Raw genomic sequence first — 14,368 nt, 5'->3', positions numbered from 1 at the left:
CGATACACACACACACTCACACACACACACACACATCTCAGACAACACTACATCATCAATTACCATCCTAATATACAAATATTACACCTTAAGCAGAAATGATAGGCTTAGTTGTAATTTATATTACAGTGGAGGTAGAAATACTGTAGCAGCTGGATGCAGTTCAGGGTGTATTAAACCAAGTGTTACAATTTTGGGTTTCACCCCGTCCAGGGTGTCCCCTGCCTTGTGCCCCGAGTTCCCTAGGATAGGCTCCAGACTCCCCCGCGACCCTGTGTAGGATAAGCGGTATGGAAAATTGAATAGATTGATGCACTATTTTGGGGAGCACGGTGGCTTAGTGGTTACGGTCACCTCACACCTCCAGGGTCGGAGCTTCGATTCCCGTCGTGGTCTTGTGAGTGTGGAGTTTGCATGTTCTCTCCGTGCTGCAGGGATTTCCTCCGGGTACTCCGGTTTCCTCCTCCAGTCCAAAGACATGCATGGAAGGCTGATTGGCGTGTCTAAAGTGTCCGTAGTGTATGAATAGGTGTGTGAATGTGTATGTCATTGTGTCCTGCGATGGATTGGCACCCTGTCCAGGGTGTACCCCACCTCGTGCCCCATGCTCCCTGGGATAGGCTCCAGCTTCCCCATGACCCTGTAATATAAGCGGTATAGAAAATTTAATGGATGGCTAGATGGATGCTCTATTTTGCCCCCTAGTGGAATAACTGAGATATAACCCCCAAAAACTTTCAATTCAATTACAGTCCACATGATGATTTTAATTTTGAACACGATTTCAAATTTCATTTGGTGCGCCAGAGAAGAATCTTTATTGGGCCGGTACTGGCCCATGGACCGTATGTTTGACATCTGTAGCCTTCAGAACACGATTGTGGGTAGATAGGTAGGTAGGTAGGTAGGCAAACAAACAAACATACATACAAACAAACAAATAAATAAATATTGTGTGGTGGTGCAGTGGGTTGAGTTGCACCTCAGAACTCCAGGGTCCCTGGTTCTGGTTACTGGTCTGTGTGGAGTTCCTTCTGCTCCTATGTGTATGTGTGTGTGAGAGAGAGAGAGAGAGAGAGAGAGAGAGAGAGAGAGAGAGAAATGCCATCCCATGAAAAGTGTATTCCGGCCTCACACCCAGTACTCCTTCACTGCTTACTGAAGTATTAATTAGAGTTGGAGTGAACTCCACTGACCCAGTGTAGCCTGGATGGAAAACATAATAAATAATGAAATATTCACCATGAAATATAGACATCTCTAGAATGATTCAAAATATAACGTGCAAAATATGAAATGTCTAAAGAATAGTAATAAGGTAGTAAGTGATATTTTGAGCTGAATTACAGGAGCGTCATACAATTGAATTATTTTCGACTACATGATTGATTGATGAAGTACATTGATTTACATGAAAGAGGGAGCTTGAAGCGTTCTTCGCTCTTCTTCTATTCATATAAAGAACCAAAAAAAAAAAAATCACATAAGACCTCAGATCTTCCCCTTTTGAGTTTTCACACAAACCTTTCATTATCCGCTAAATTTATTTATGAACGATACTATAGTGAATCTTTGAATAAAGTGTTACCCATACATGTAATACATATCAATAATATCTCCACAATGTGGGCTCTTCCTTGAGGAAACACAATTCAAACTAAAATGATATTAAAGCTGTATGCTAAATGGAACATTTATTTGGCAATCCCTATAAATTTCAATGCAGTGGAATTTAAAATGACATGGAGTGTCCTGGGAGTTGTGAGGTGTTTTAGCCACTAGGTGGCGCTGCAACATTTGTGTATCAGATGTTTGCTGCTCGGCTGAAAGATAAGTACAGAAACAGAAGAGGACATCTGTACCTGAGTCATCGTGTTTAATTAGTGAATGATACAGGAGTATTAATATACAGCTGATATCTGCGTGTGTTATTTCTATCGGTTTCATTAAGGGTGTGCTGAATCATTTCCTCACTGTGTGTGTAGAACTGTGGATCATTAGATGGCGGTGATGGTTTAACATTGAGAGGATTAAAGAAAAACAAACAAACAAACAAACAAAAAAAACACCATGCGTTCTGAGAACATCTGGACAGTGAGACTATTTATCTGTGTAGGAGTTAAATGCGTTTGTCTATCAGTTTGTCTGTCTGTCTAAAACTTAAATCCATCTGTCTGTCTATCTGTATCTGTCTGTCTGTATAGAAGTTAAAATCCGTCTGTCGTCCGTCTGTCTTGATGTTAAATCCATCTGCCTATCTATCTGTCTGCCTCTGTCTATCTGTTTCTGTCTGTCTGTCTGTCTGTCTGTAAGTTAAATCAATCTGTCCATGCATCCATCCATCCATCCAAAATATCTATCTATCTATCTATCTATCTGTCTGTCTGTCTGTCTGTCTCTCTGTCTGTCTATCTATCTATCTATCTATCTATCTATCTATCTATCTATCTCTCTGTCTATCTGTCTGTCTGTCTGTCTGTCTGTCTGTCTGTCTGTCTATCTGTCTGTCTGTCTGTCTATCTATCTATCTATCTATCTATCTATCTATCTATCTGTCTGTCTGTCTGTCTATCTATCTATCTATCTATTTATCTATCTATCTATCTATCTATCTGTCTGTCTATCTATCTATCTATCTATCTATCTATCTATCTATCTATCTATCTATCTGTCTGTAAGTTAAATCAATCTGTCCATGCATCCATCCAAAATATCTATCTATCTATCTATCTATCTATCTATCTATCTATCTATCTATCTATTTGTACTGATGTTAAAGCCATCTATCTATCTCTTTGTATCTACCTGTCTGTCTGTCTACCTATCTGTCTATCTGTCTCTATCCATCCATCTATCTGTTTGTATCTACCTGTCTGTCTGTCTATCTGTCTGTCTGTCTCTATCTATCTATCTATCTATCTATCTATCTATCTTTTTGTACTGATGTTAAATCCATCTATCTATCTCTTTGTATCTACCTGTCTGTCTATCTATCTATCTATCTATCTATCTATCTAGCTATCTAGCTATCTTTTTCTTTCTTTCTTTCTTCCTTCCTTTCTTCTTGTGTACTCCTTATGTTTGCTAGTTTCCAGGCTGAAATAATTGAAAATGTTTAGTTAATGGAAATTATTCCATGAGTGAAGTTTTGTGCGCGTGTTGTTGTCTGCTGGACAGCGCTATAGATTTTGGGCGTTGGATCCGCAGTGAGATCATATCCGGTCATTACTTTCAACTGTTTAAATGTGTGAAGTTTCTCATTCTTCCTGCTGCACAATTATGATGTGGAGATGTGCGTGCTGCACTGGACGTCCTCGGACATTCTCTGTGGGAATGCTGAGTGAACGGGGTAAACGAGGGTTGATCCCGAGTTCCACTATTTCAATTTCTGCTTCGATTCCTGAGCAATCCATATCAGAAATGCACAAGATCTCAAGAATACAGCTTCATGATGCAAAACACAGAACGCAATCTGGTAGATGTAATGACTTTTTAGGGTTGAATAAAACATAATACTTCTTCCTATCTACAGTACAAAAGTCAGCGGTTAAACTTGTGGCTCGAATTAAAGAGCGTCCAATTTATCTAAAAAAAGGGGCAGGAGCCAGGAAATAAGTGAAAACAGTCCAGAAATATCTTCATTTTTTTAATCAGACTGAAATGAATAGAAGTCAATGGAAAGCTTTAGTCAGTTGGTCCTCTCGTGCCGAGAAGCTCATTTCCTCTGGAGTGTGTTTGGAGAGGAAACCTGGATCTAGGCCATATGGTTCGGTCCAAACAATATAACTGAAGCCCATGTAGGGGACTTTGAACGGGGAACAAAAAGCAACCCATCAGCATGTGTTTAAAAATGCTGCAAATGTAAGTGTATTAAAATGGTTTAGACTGCCAAACTTTTCGCTAGTTATCTAATAGTACCTAATGCTACGTACGTTGGCAACAGTTACATCTAGCTGTTTGTTATTAAGTTTGTAAGTGAGACGTATGATCTATAATACCACTCTAGTAGATGAGGAATGTGTTGGCGTTCTGCTAAACAACAACAACAACAACAACAACAACAACAACAATAATAATAATAATAATAATAATAATAATAATAATAATAATGTTAGCGCTAATGCTAGGTATCCTTCAGAAACCAAATCCAGAACATCATTAACATCTGTTCGGTTTCCGTCATTATTATCAGTAAAAAATAATAATAATAATAAAAAGGTCAAATAACATGTTAGTAAAGGTTCAAAGATTTGTATTTCCTGTCTCTGAATCTGATATAAACACACTCAACCAGTTTCTAAAACACTCAAGCTACCCAACAGCCATGCCACGGTCAAAGCCACTGAGAGATCTGTGTGAGTTCATGCATCGCACTGCTGCCACATGATTGGCTGATTGGATAGTTGCGAGAATAATCAGAGGTTCAGGTGTTCCTATTTAACTGTCCATCCTTTTTCCCTTTATAACTGCTATCTATCTATCTATCTATCTATCTATCTATCTATCTATCTGTCTGTCTGTCTGTCTGTCTGTCTATCTATCTATCTATCTATCTGTCTGTCTGTCTGTCTGTCTATCTATCTATCTGTCTGTCTGTCTGTCTATCTATCTATCTATCTGTCTATCTGTCTGTCTGTCTATCTATCTATCTATCTATCTATCTATCTATCTATCTGTCTGTCTGTCTATCTATCTATCTATCTAGATAACCTATCTATCTATCTATCTATCTATCTATCTATCTATGTGTCTATGTATGTATCTATCTATCTATCTATCTATCTATCTATGTATCTATCTATCTATCTATCTATCTATCATCTATCTATTTCTTTCTTTCTTTCTTTTTTCCTTTATAACGGCTATCTATCTATCTATCTATCTATCTATCTATCTATCAGTGTATCTATCTATCTATCTATCTATCTATCTATGTATCTATCTATCTATCTATCTATCATCTATCTATTTCTTTCTTTCTTTCTTTTTTCCTTTATAACGGCTATCTATCTATCTATCTATCTATCTATCTATCTATCTATCTATTTCTTTCTTTCTTTCTTTTTTCCTTTATAATGGCTTTCTCTCTCTCTCTCTCTCTCTCTCTCTCTCTCTCTCTCTCTATCTATCTATCTACCTATCTACATATATACCTATCTATCTATCTATCTATCTATCTATCTATCTATCTATTCCTATTTAACTGTCCATCCTTTTTCCTTTATAACTGCTACCAATGTCTTTTATTTCCCCTGAACAGCTTTTGGATCATTTTAGTTATAATATTTAGCCAAACCCCAAAATCTCCAAAATTTGGTTATGAATTGTAAAATAAAGATACATTTTCCATTTTTGATCCAGAATCTGTAGGAAGAAACACTTTTTTTTTTCCACTCATCTGTATTAAGGAACACCCACATTTGGCTCTTCAGAGACTGAGATACTTAGTCCTTGTTCTCGTATCCCATCCGAAGTTAGACTTTTTTTCTTTTCCTGGAAGAGGGACGAGTTAATTTATGGTACGTGACAGCTTTATTGTTCGAGTTGGACGCACATCTCTATCCGTATCACTTCATTACAATTCATTACTTCGAATGTTTGTTATGTATCTACGTATGCTGTAATACCGACCCGTGATTTATTGCTTACAGTGCACCTCATAAGTAATTATAGAGTAACTACAGCTTTACAGCGTTGGCTCGGCACTCCAACACGATGGATTTGAACAAAACAATGACCATGTGATTAACGTGTAGAATGTCAGGTTTAAATCAAGGGGCTTTCCATCGGGATTGTGTGAACCAGAGTCAAAATCACTAGCACAGCCGGCTATGATTGCTATGTGGTTTCCGTGCTAGCGGTTTGTCTCGGCATCGTTATTTCATGCACAAATGAGAATTCTCAAAGGAGAATTGATTTTTAGATGTAGCCTTAGGGTCTGTGTATGTTTCATCCAAAGCAGTTTGATGTATCAAGAAAAGTTAGGATGCGGAAAACAAAGAAACAATATTCACAATTAAGCTTCTTATGTCCCCCCCCCCCCCCCCCCCATTATTAAGCATGTAAACAACATTAAAAAATACATAAGCAGTCATTTCTTGATGTGAATTTGAATCTTGTTGTTTTTATTTCTGTAAAAGCCGTGCATTAGCAGACCTTCTCAAGAGCATGTTGTTTTCCTTCATGGTTTTTAAAGGAAATATAAGAGTAAACTATCATATAACGAGGGTTAGGACGGATGCAATCGCAGTTAAGAGCTTTATTGAAGAGCGTATATTCCAGAGGGGAAGGCAAAAACAACAACAAAGACAGGCAGAGGTCAGGCGATCAGAAAAACAGGCTAGAGAAGGTAAGGCAGAAATCAAGGTCAAGGGTGATGCTGAATCGTTACCAGAATAACAACATAATAGCAAGGCTTGGTAAACGACAGAGACAATAACAACTGAGCGTATTACTTCGGAAAGACCACCGTGCTTCACAGTTGGTATGAGGTGCTTCTTCTGAAAAGCTGTCGTTAGACTGAGCCAAACATGTCTGCTGTTACTTTGATTCATCTGTCCAGAGTACATTATTCCAAAAGGCCTGGTCTTTGCCTGTATGCTCATTGGCAAACATGCAAAGGCTTTTTCCTGGCACGCCTCCCATGAAGGTCAAATCTGTGCAATCTGGTGACAGTTTCATGGGCTCCCAAGGCTCACTGATGATCGTGAGGAGCGAAGGCTAGCCCGTCTGGTCCGATCCCATAGAAGACCTGTTGTAGCACAAAATTGCTGAAAACGTTTTGCACTCAAGTCTCCATCAGTGAAAAGTTGATAGCGTCAACCGAATAGACTTCCTGTTAAAACTGTAATGAACTTCCTGATTACACAATGGCACTTTTTGACCATGTAGTACACAGTTATAAAAGGGAATTACTTATCATTGCACTATTCGTTGTCGCCCAGATGACGATGGGCTCCATTTTGAGTCTGGTTCCTCTCAAGGTTTCTTCCTCATATCGCCTCAGGGAGGCTTTCCTCGCCAACGTCGCCTCTGGCTTAATCATTAGGGGTAAATTCGTACATTTAAAACGTATATCCTGAATTGATATATTTCTCTAAAGCTGCTTTGTGACAATTTCAATTGTTAAAAGCGCTAGACACATAACATTACATTGAACCGAATTGTTTTGTCTGCTCTGTTTAATTGAATTCAAAATAAAACATTAACTTGGGCTTTCATCCACAGATATGTACTACATCCAACAACTTCCAAGAAAAATAAAGGTCTGTAAATGTTTTTTTGGAATGATTTGGACTTCAGGTTCCTAGAAAGCGATCTGATCTTAAAAACGATGCCTGTGTGTCTTAATGAACAACACATTGCCTAGTGCTTAAGCAATAACTGTTTTGAAAAATCAGGGTCAATGCTGTATTTAGCAACTAGTCAAATCTTTAAACTGTTGCCTAGAACTTTGAGCAAATTCTTTCATTTGTCTTGCATGTTGATTTGGAGGTATTTTGGCCCAATTGCCTACACAAAGCTGTTTCAGGTCCTGCATTTGAATGAGACTGACGTCAGGACAAAGTACCCTAAAATACACCGTTTCTTGTTTGAGCCAGTCTGTGGTGGATTTACTGCTGCGCTTTGGATTGGTGTCTTGTTGTATAGGACTCAACGTACTTGTTTCCAGCGAACACGATCTTAAACATGACTTTCTGAAGTCTGAGACTCTCTGCCATCTTCCCTGTGATGGTCTGTTTGGCCTGTCATGTATCCCTTTTCACTTCCTGCGTCTTTTTCGGGGCTTTTTGAAACACATACTGTACTTATTAGGGTCCAAAACCTTATGATTGCTCCAGTGAAGAACATTTTAGCCCCCCAAACCGTCCAGATATCTTTTTGCAGCATCTAAAATTCAGACATTTGGTTGGATCTGAGCAGTGTAAACACTTCATAACTGATTCTGCTGCTGAGGTCTGCTGTCCGACCCTTCAATAAACATGACTGGTCAGATATTTCTGCCCAAGCAAACATGCTTCATATGTTTTAGGTCTCACCCTCTTAGAAACTCTTTGTATATATCAATTCTTTATTTCAAAGTTATTGTTACCTCAAAGTTGATTATTTTCCAATTATACCAAAACAATCCCACAGAAATTGACCCTTTGTCCATTTATAGTTACATTTAATGTTGTATAACAACACTATTTGGTCTCTTTAAGGTTCTTCAGTTGTCCTGCTCTGGAAATCCTAGAAATCTTCAACATTGTGTTTTCCTATCAGAATTTATTCCAAGTACAAACCTTCTAAGAGGTTAAGCACCCTTGATTATCCAATAAACCCTTAAAAGAACCACGAATAACCCATTTTTCTAAGATTGCACCAAGTACCAAGACAGTTTAACAAAATATTTAACACCTGACAGGTTCTAGGCATTTAAAAGAAAATAAATACCAATAATTTGGAGTCTAACCCAAAACATAACCAGTTAATACATATATATACATAATATAATATATACATAATATAATACATATATTTGCTACAGCCTTACATTTAGAAGCTTTAAGGCGTTTCCTTTGAGCCAATAGCAAATAAATTGTCTTCTAAATATACGTCGACGTTTGAGTTTCACATTCGTTTGCTGCTTACGTATCAGACTCTGCTATTTTTATGAGGTGCAGAGGGAGAATGTCTCGCTTTGTGTGCTGAATATTGGGCTGGCAGTAACAGGTAGAACGTCAGCAGGTTTTGATGACAGGAAGGAGTAGAGTGTTTACAACTCGCCAATCAAAGTGCTCTTTATGGAGCAGCCCTGGTGCCTGGCGTTGTGGTTCGAGAGGGTCATTTAAGTTCAGAAATAAACCTGTTTACGCGTTCAGGGAATTTAGCACTCGCCTTAATGGATGTTTGTTGGTAACTTCTAGTAACCTCTGCCTTAACATTGCCTTAACACTGCCTGTATGTGCTGTCAGGATTACAGATTTTCCTTGTTGCTCTGTTGGAAACAATTCTTAAATCACACATCACTCAAAACACTGTATGAGGTGTCCTTATGAATAAGAAATTTCTTAAAACAGTAAGTATTTCACATTGCTCTCATACTGGCATTTAATATACAGTATAAATGCGCTTCCCTTTAATCGAATCGATTTTTGCATAAAATCACAACAGGGTTAAAAAAAGAAATTTGCAAAAGAGTCCAGGCAACATAACCCATCTAATTTGTGCATCGTCAGATTGAGTACGAGCACAGACACTACTTATACTGCATTTGACTAACTTCCGACCTCTGCTCGGGAACTCACGAAGGTCTACTCAACTCCGAGTTCAGCAAGTGACTCAAATCAACATGGCTGCTCACAGCATCAGCAGAGTTATGCCATATATACTTTAGTATTTGCTTTAGATCAATCAAAATACATACATATATATATATATATATATATATATATATATATATATATATATATATATATATATATTCGCTTGTTAAATCTATAACACTGACTAAACAGTTCGCCGTTTCGAGGACGTAAATGTGCATTACTCGTTACATCTAGCTGGATTAGCTTGTTGCTAACAAAAAGAAACATGTAGGTGTCTCTGTTTTTTTCCCACTTTGTAGCTCGAATGCAAGGAGGTTGAAAAATGACATAATTCCTATCTCCAACTTCCCCCTTCTGAGGCAAGTCAAATGCAGACTTAATAAAAATGGGTATTCCGTATGCCACGCCCCTCCAGTAAAAAGAGACGATCGCTTTGTGGTAAAGATGTAAGCAGAAAGTGCTCGGCTTGTCACACAGTAACAATGATGCACAGTTATATGATACTTTGTTTCGTAGTTAAAGAGAGACAAGCATGAGCAACTGAAAAAAAAAAAATAAGTTTGGGGCTAGATTTGTCCAATTTAAACCACCGTCTTATAAATCCATGTTTGAAAGATCTTGTTTATCGATATTGGGTTTATGGGTCTCTCCACATGTTTGTACAGTATGCCTGAGGGACCCAGGGAACTTGGCCAAGATGGCCGCCGAGTGGACAGACTATACTAGGAGGACTCTAGTGCTGTTGTAGCAGTGGAAACAGTAAACTTGCGATGCAAAGACTGAAGTTCATTCTCCTGTCATTGCAACTCTCCCATGTGTATGATGGGGTGAAACTGACTTCTAGCTGCTGCAATTTCTGAATATGGAGCAGGCCGATATCAGAGATATGCTATTGACAGCTAGACAGCAGTGTGTGGATGGAGAGTGTGGTGATGGAGAGGATTTACATTCTTTGGTTGTCATATTTTTTTAAGGCAATGTGAGGTTTTTCTATTTCTATTTTCAATTTTTCATGACTGCTCCTGTACCATTCTGTGTTTATACTCTGTCATACTAACACAGTTCTTTATCCTTTTGATTTTCTTGGTTTAACCATTGATAAGGAATAAAACACTTGGGCATGCTGTTATAGGAAAATAATCAATGGACAGGATGGTGTGATAATTCGATTATTGTCCAATAATATTGACATTTTAGGGCATTTGGCAGACACCCTCATCTTATATTCATCTCATTTTTATACAACTGAGCAGTTGAGGGTTAAGGGCCTTGCTCAAGGACCTAACAGTGGCAGCTTGGAGGGATTTGAACTCATGACGTTCCAATCAGTAGTCTTAACCACTGAGCTACCACTGCCCACATCCATCCATTTTCTATAGCACTTATCCTACACAGCCTGGACAGGGGGCCAGCCCTGCAGGGCACAATCGCACACACATTATGGATAATCTGTAAATCCCAATCTGGCTACAACACAAGTCTTTGGACTGGTGGAGGAAACCGAGTAGAGTACATCCCCAAAGCACGGGGAGAACATACAAACTCGGCGCAAACAGGGCGGAGGCAGGATTTGAACCACCAACCTTGGAAGTGCAAGGCGAACGTACTAACGTTCGGCTAAGTCATTTGGACATTTTGTTTTCATTCGTGAACGAATGCCATGTGGTACTTTTTATCCACGGTGGTTACCTCACTTTCTGTTGAAGTTAATAAAAGAAGGAAATGCGGCTTGGTGCATAGAAATAAACTCAACTAAACTAAACACATCTTCCACCATGTAGACTTTCCTGTGTCGGAAAACTTAAAGTTACTTAAAGCTTTTTCTCAGACTGTTACAAAGCGTTGACACTGGAGACTCCTTCCTTGACTGTTACTCCATACAAATCCCAATGAATGAGCTGTTACTATAGAAACGATAAAGTCAGATAAAGCAGCCGAAACTACTGCCAGAGCCACTTGTATATGTAATACAAAGCGTTATGAAAACAATCAGAAGCGAGAAATCATCCACAGTGTGGTTTTAAATGAAATTATACCCTCGACTTGACGACACCTTGCAGCTCTGCTGTTTTTAAGGCGAGCTCTCGCTGGAATGTGGACCCAGACAAGGGGCTGGAGAAGGGAGAGATCCGGGCGTCCCTCCAGAGTGTAGCTCATGCACTCTTTTCAACACCACATTAGAGCTAATATTTTGCTAACGGCGATTGTATATTGCATCTTGCCCATTTGGCTTGAGGACAGTTTTACAGTCTTAAGGTTATTGAGGTTGTATGTGGGCTTGGAGCGGGAAATAAAGAAAGCAATATCGTTGCTCTCAAAGAGGAGAATAAAGCTGTAGTTTTGGACCAAGTACGCATGAACATCTTAGTCTTTGTGGTACATGGAGCATTGCAGAACACAATGAGCCATTTATGAAGCAGATTCAAAGCAGATTCAAAGATAAATGGCGCGGCTCGAGTCTCGAGCGTGTTTTGACTCGGGCACCTCGAGGCAACGGATGTCCCTGTGTGCGTACTAAGAATCCGCTAATGTCTTCGATGTTTGTACCTGACAAATCCGAAGACAGATGCTATTAGAGATGATTGATAGAGGATCGAGGGATGGAGATGTTAAAAAAAAAAAAAAAACGAGACGAGACAAGCGAGAACGCACGTGATACGATATCGGCAAGGTCTGACCCCGGATTTGCATTTTAATACCTAATTTATTCTGTAGCGTGTCATTCTTTTGAAGGACAAAATAACTCACGTGTGGCATTGTGTAAGTTATTGTTCGGAAACACAGAGCTGCATTCCAGCGAATCATAATAGCTGTATGGTGTGGAGAAGGTCAGTGTGTGTGTGTGTGTGTGTGTGTGTGTGTGGACAACCGGTGTTGTCTGAAGGTATGGATAGGGCTTTTGTATTGCTGTCTGAAGCCGTGTCTGGCTCCTTCCACTTCCCCCTGCAGCAAAGCTCAGCCTATTACCATTCAGCTCCCGTCACCTGCCTTTCCCTCGCTGGCACTGTGTACCGAGCTCTATGACAGAGAGATGGATGATTATACGCAGGAGGACACAGAGAACTGTGTCTCTGTCTCGCGCTGACTGCTTTCATCCTTACAAAACCCTGAAGTCATCGTTTTAATGATGTAGGATACTTCTAGCACTTAACGCAGAGTTAGCTAGATATCGTATTCATTATTTACTGCAGTATTTTAATCTCGGTTTGTTGAATTCTCATGTTGATTCATTTTCTACAACAGCAGCTCTGACAGACATTCTGGCTGCACAGGTCTATAACGACTTGCTTGTTTTAATTCGTTATCGTTTCTACAGTAACGGCATATTAATCGGGGCACCATGGTGGACGATCCATATAAGCTAAGACAGATTTTTTTTAAAAGCCGGAAAAAAATAATCGTTTGATGCGATGAAGTTTTCTGTAAGGAGTGAGAGGTTTATTTAACCATTCATGGAAGGAGTCTCCAGTGTCAGCGCTTTGTAACGGTCAGTAAGTTTTTAGATACGGTGATGGAGGATGGAGTCCGTGCTCGCTGTAGCGTCAGATTCCTGTTCTTAGCTGACACGAGTGGAAGCCGACGTGGTCGACTGCTGTTGCAGCTCGTATTCCTCAAATTTCAAGATGTTGTGCGATGTTCTGAGATGCTTTTCTGCTCACCACGGATGAAAAGAGTTGTTATTTGAGTTACCGTAGCCTTCTTGTCAGCTCGAACCAGTCTAGACGTTCTCCTCAGATCTCCCCGAGATCATATTTTCCTCCATTCTGATGTTTGATGTGAACTTCAGCTCTTGGATTTTATGCATTGCACTGCTGACACATGATTGGCTGATTTAAATTGATGATTGGCTATATTTCAATTTAAATAGTGAAGTTAAAGCCTATTAATTGAATTCAAATTAAATTGTTTCCTAGAACAAGTAGTGTTCCTTTAGAAGTTAGGAGAAGAAGTGAGCAGCATCTTAGGTTGAGAAGATCCCCATCATCAGAAACACTGTTAAAGCGCAACCTATTATGCTTTTGAAACGTGCCTAATTTTGTTTTAAAGCTCTCATACAATAGATTTACATGTATCCAAGGTAAAAAAAAAACTTTAATGTGCTCATAATTTAAACTGCAGCATTACCTTTTTTCCCAAATGTCACAAACGACTCCGTTCTAACGATTCACTCTAAACTCCTCCTTTCAGAAAGCATACTCTGCTCTGATTGGTCAGATGTCCCAGTCTATCGTGATTGGTCTACCACTGTCAGCGAGCAGCCGATGAAGACCAGAGGCGGGGCTTTTTGTTACAAACCTACATAGGTTAGTACAGGAAGTAAATTCTGGAATCACTAACGACTCGATTCAGCTCTTCAGAGCCGGTTCCTTCGTTTGGGAGTCGGTAACTCCGTTTGTCGTGCGCTTTGATTTTTGAAATTTTGCCGACTTTTTTACATTCGCAAACAGCTACGTATATAACGCACTACATGAAAGGTAATAATCGAAAAACCATAAAAGGTGCACTTTAAGAATCGAAAGCATAAATGTTTTGATTTGTTTTGCACATTTCTTAGTCACTGCGTCGTTTCATACATAAAAACATTTCTTCAAAAAAAAACAACAAAACATATTCTCGTACTTGGGACGTCTATTTCACATGCTATTTCCATGCTTTTTTGTGTGTGTGTGTGTTTTTTTTTTTTTGCCACTAAGCTGTCGTAAAATCTAACATTGGTTTTAAGAAATCCGATTTAAAGCACGTGTGTCCAGTGAACATTTTCGTTTTTGCCCCTCTAAGATTTGTTCAAGGGCCCCTTCTCCTTAGCATGCATCTAATAGAGAGTGTCTGGTTGTGTTTGGCAAGCACACGGGCAGGGACGAACTCACTGACCTCGCAGCTCATCTGTAGGGGGACGTGCTGAGTTTCACTTACACACGCACACACACACACAAAGGCAGCCTGCGAAGGAAACACACGGTGCTGTTTAAGCAACGGCTAAACACATACATCACCTAGAATAGCCCTTCGCCCGGGGCACTTCAGTTCAAACTCACTTATCCACTGTGTTAGAAGAA

Source organism: Ictalurus furcatus, chromosome 17 (genome assembly GCF_023375685.1).
Source record: "Ictalurus furcatus strain D&B chromosome 17, Billie_1.0, whole genome shotgun sequence".
Lineage (NCBI taxonomy): Eukaryota > Metazoa > Chordata > Actinopteri > Siluriformes > Ictaluridae > Ictalurus > Ictalurus furcatus.
The sequence above is the reverse complement of the archived record's forward strand: the minus strand, read 5'-3'. Positions refer to the sequence as shown.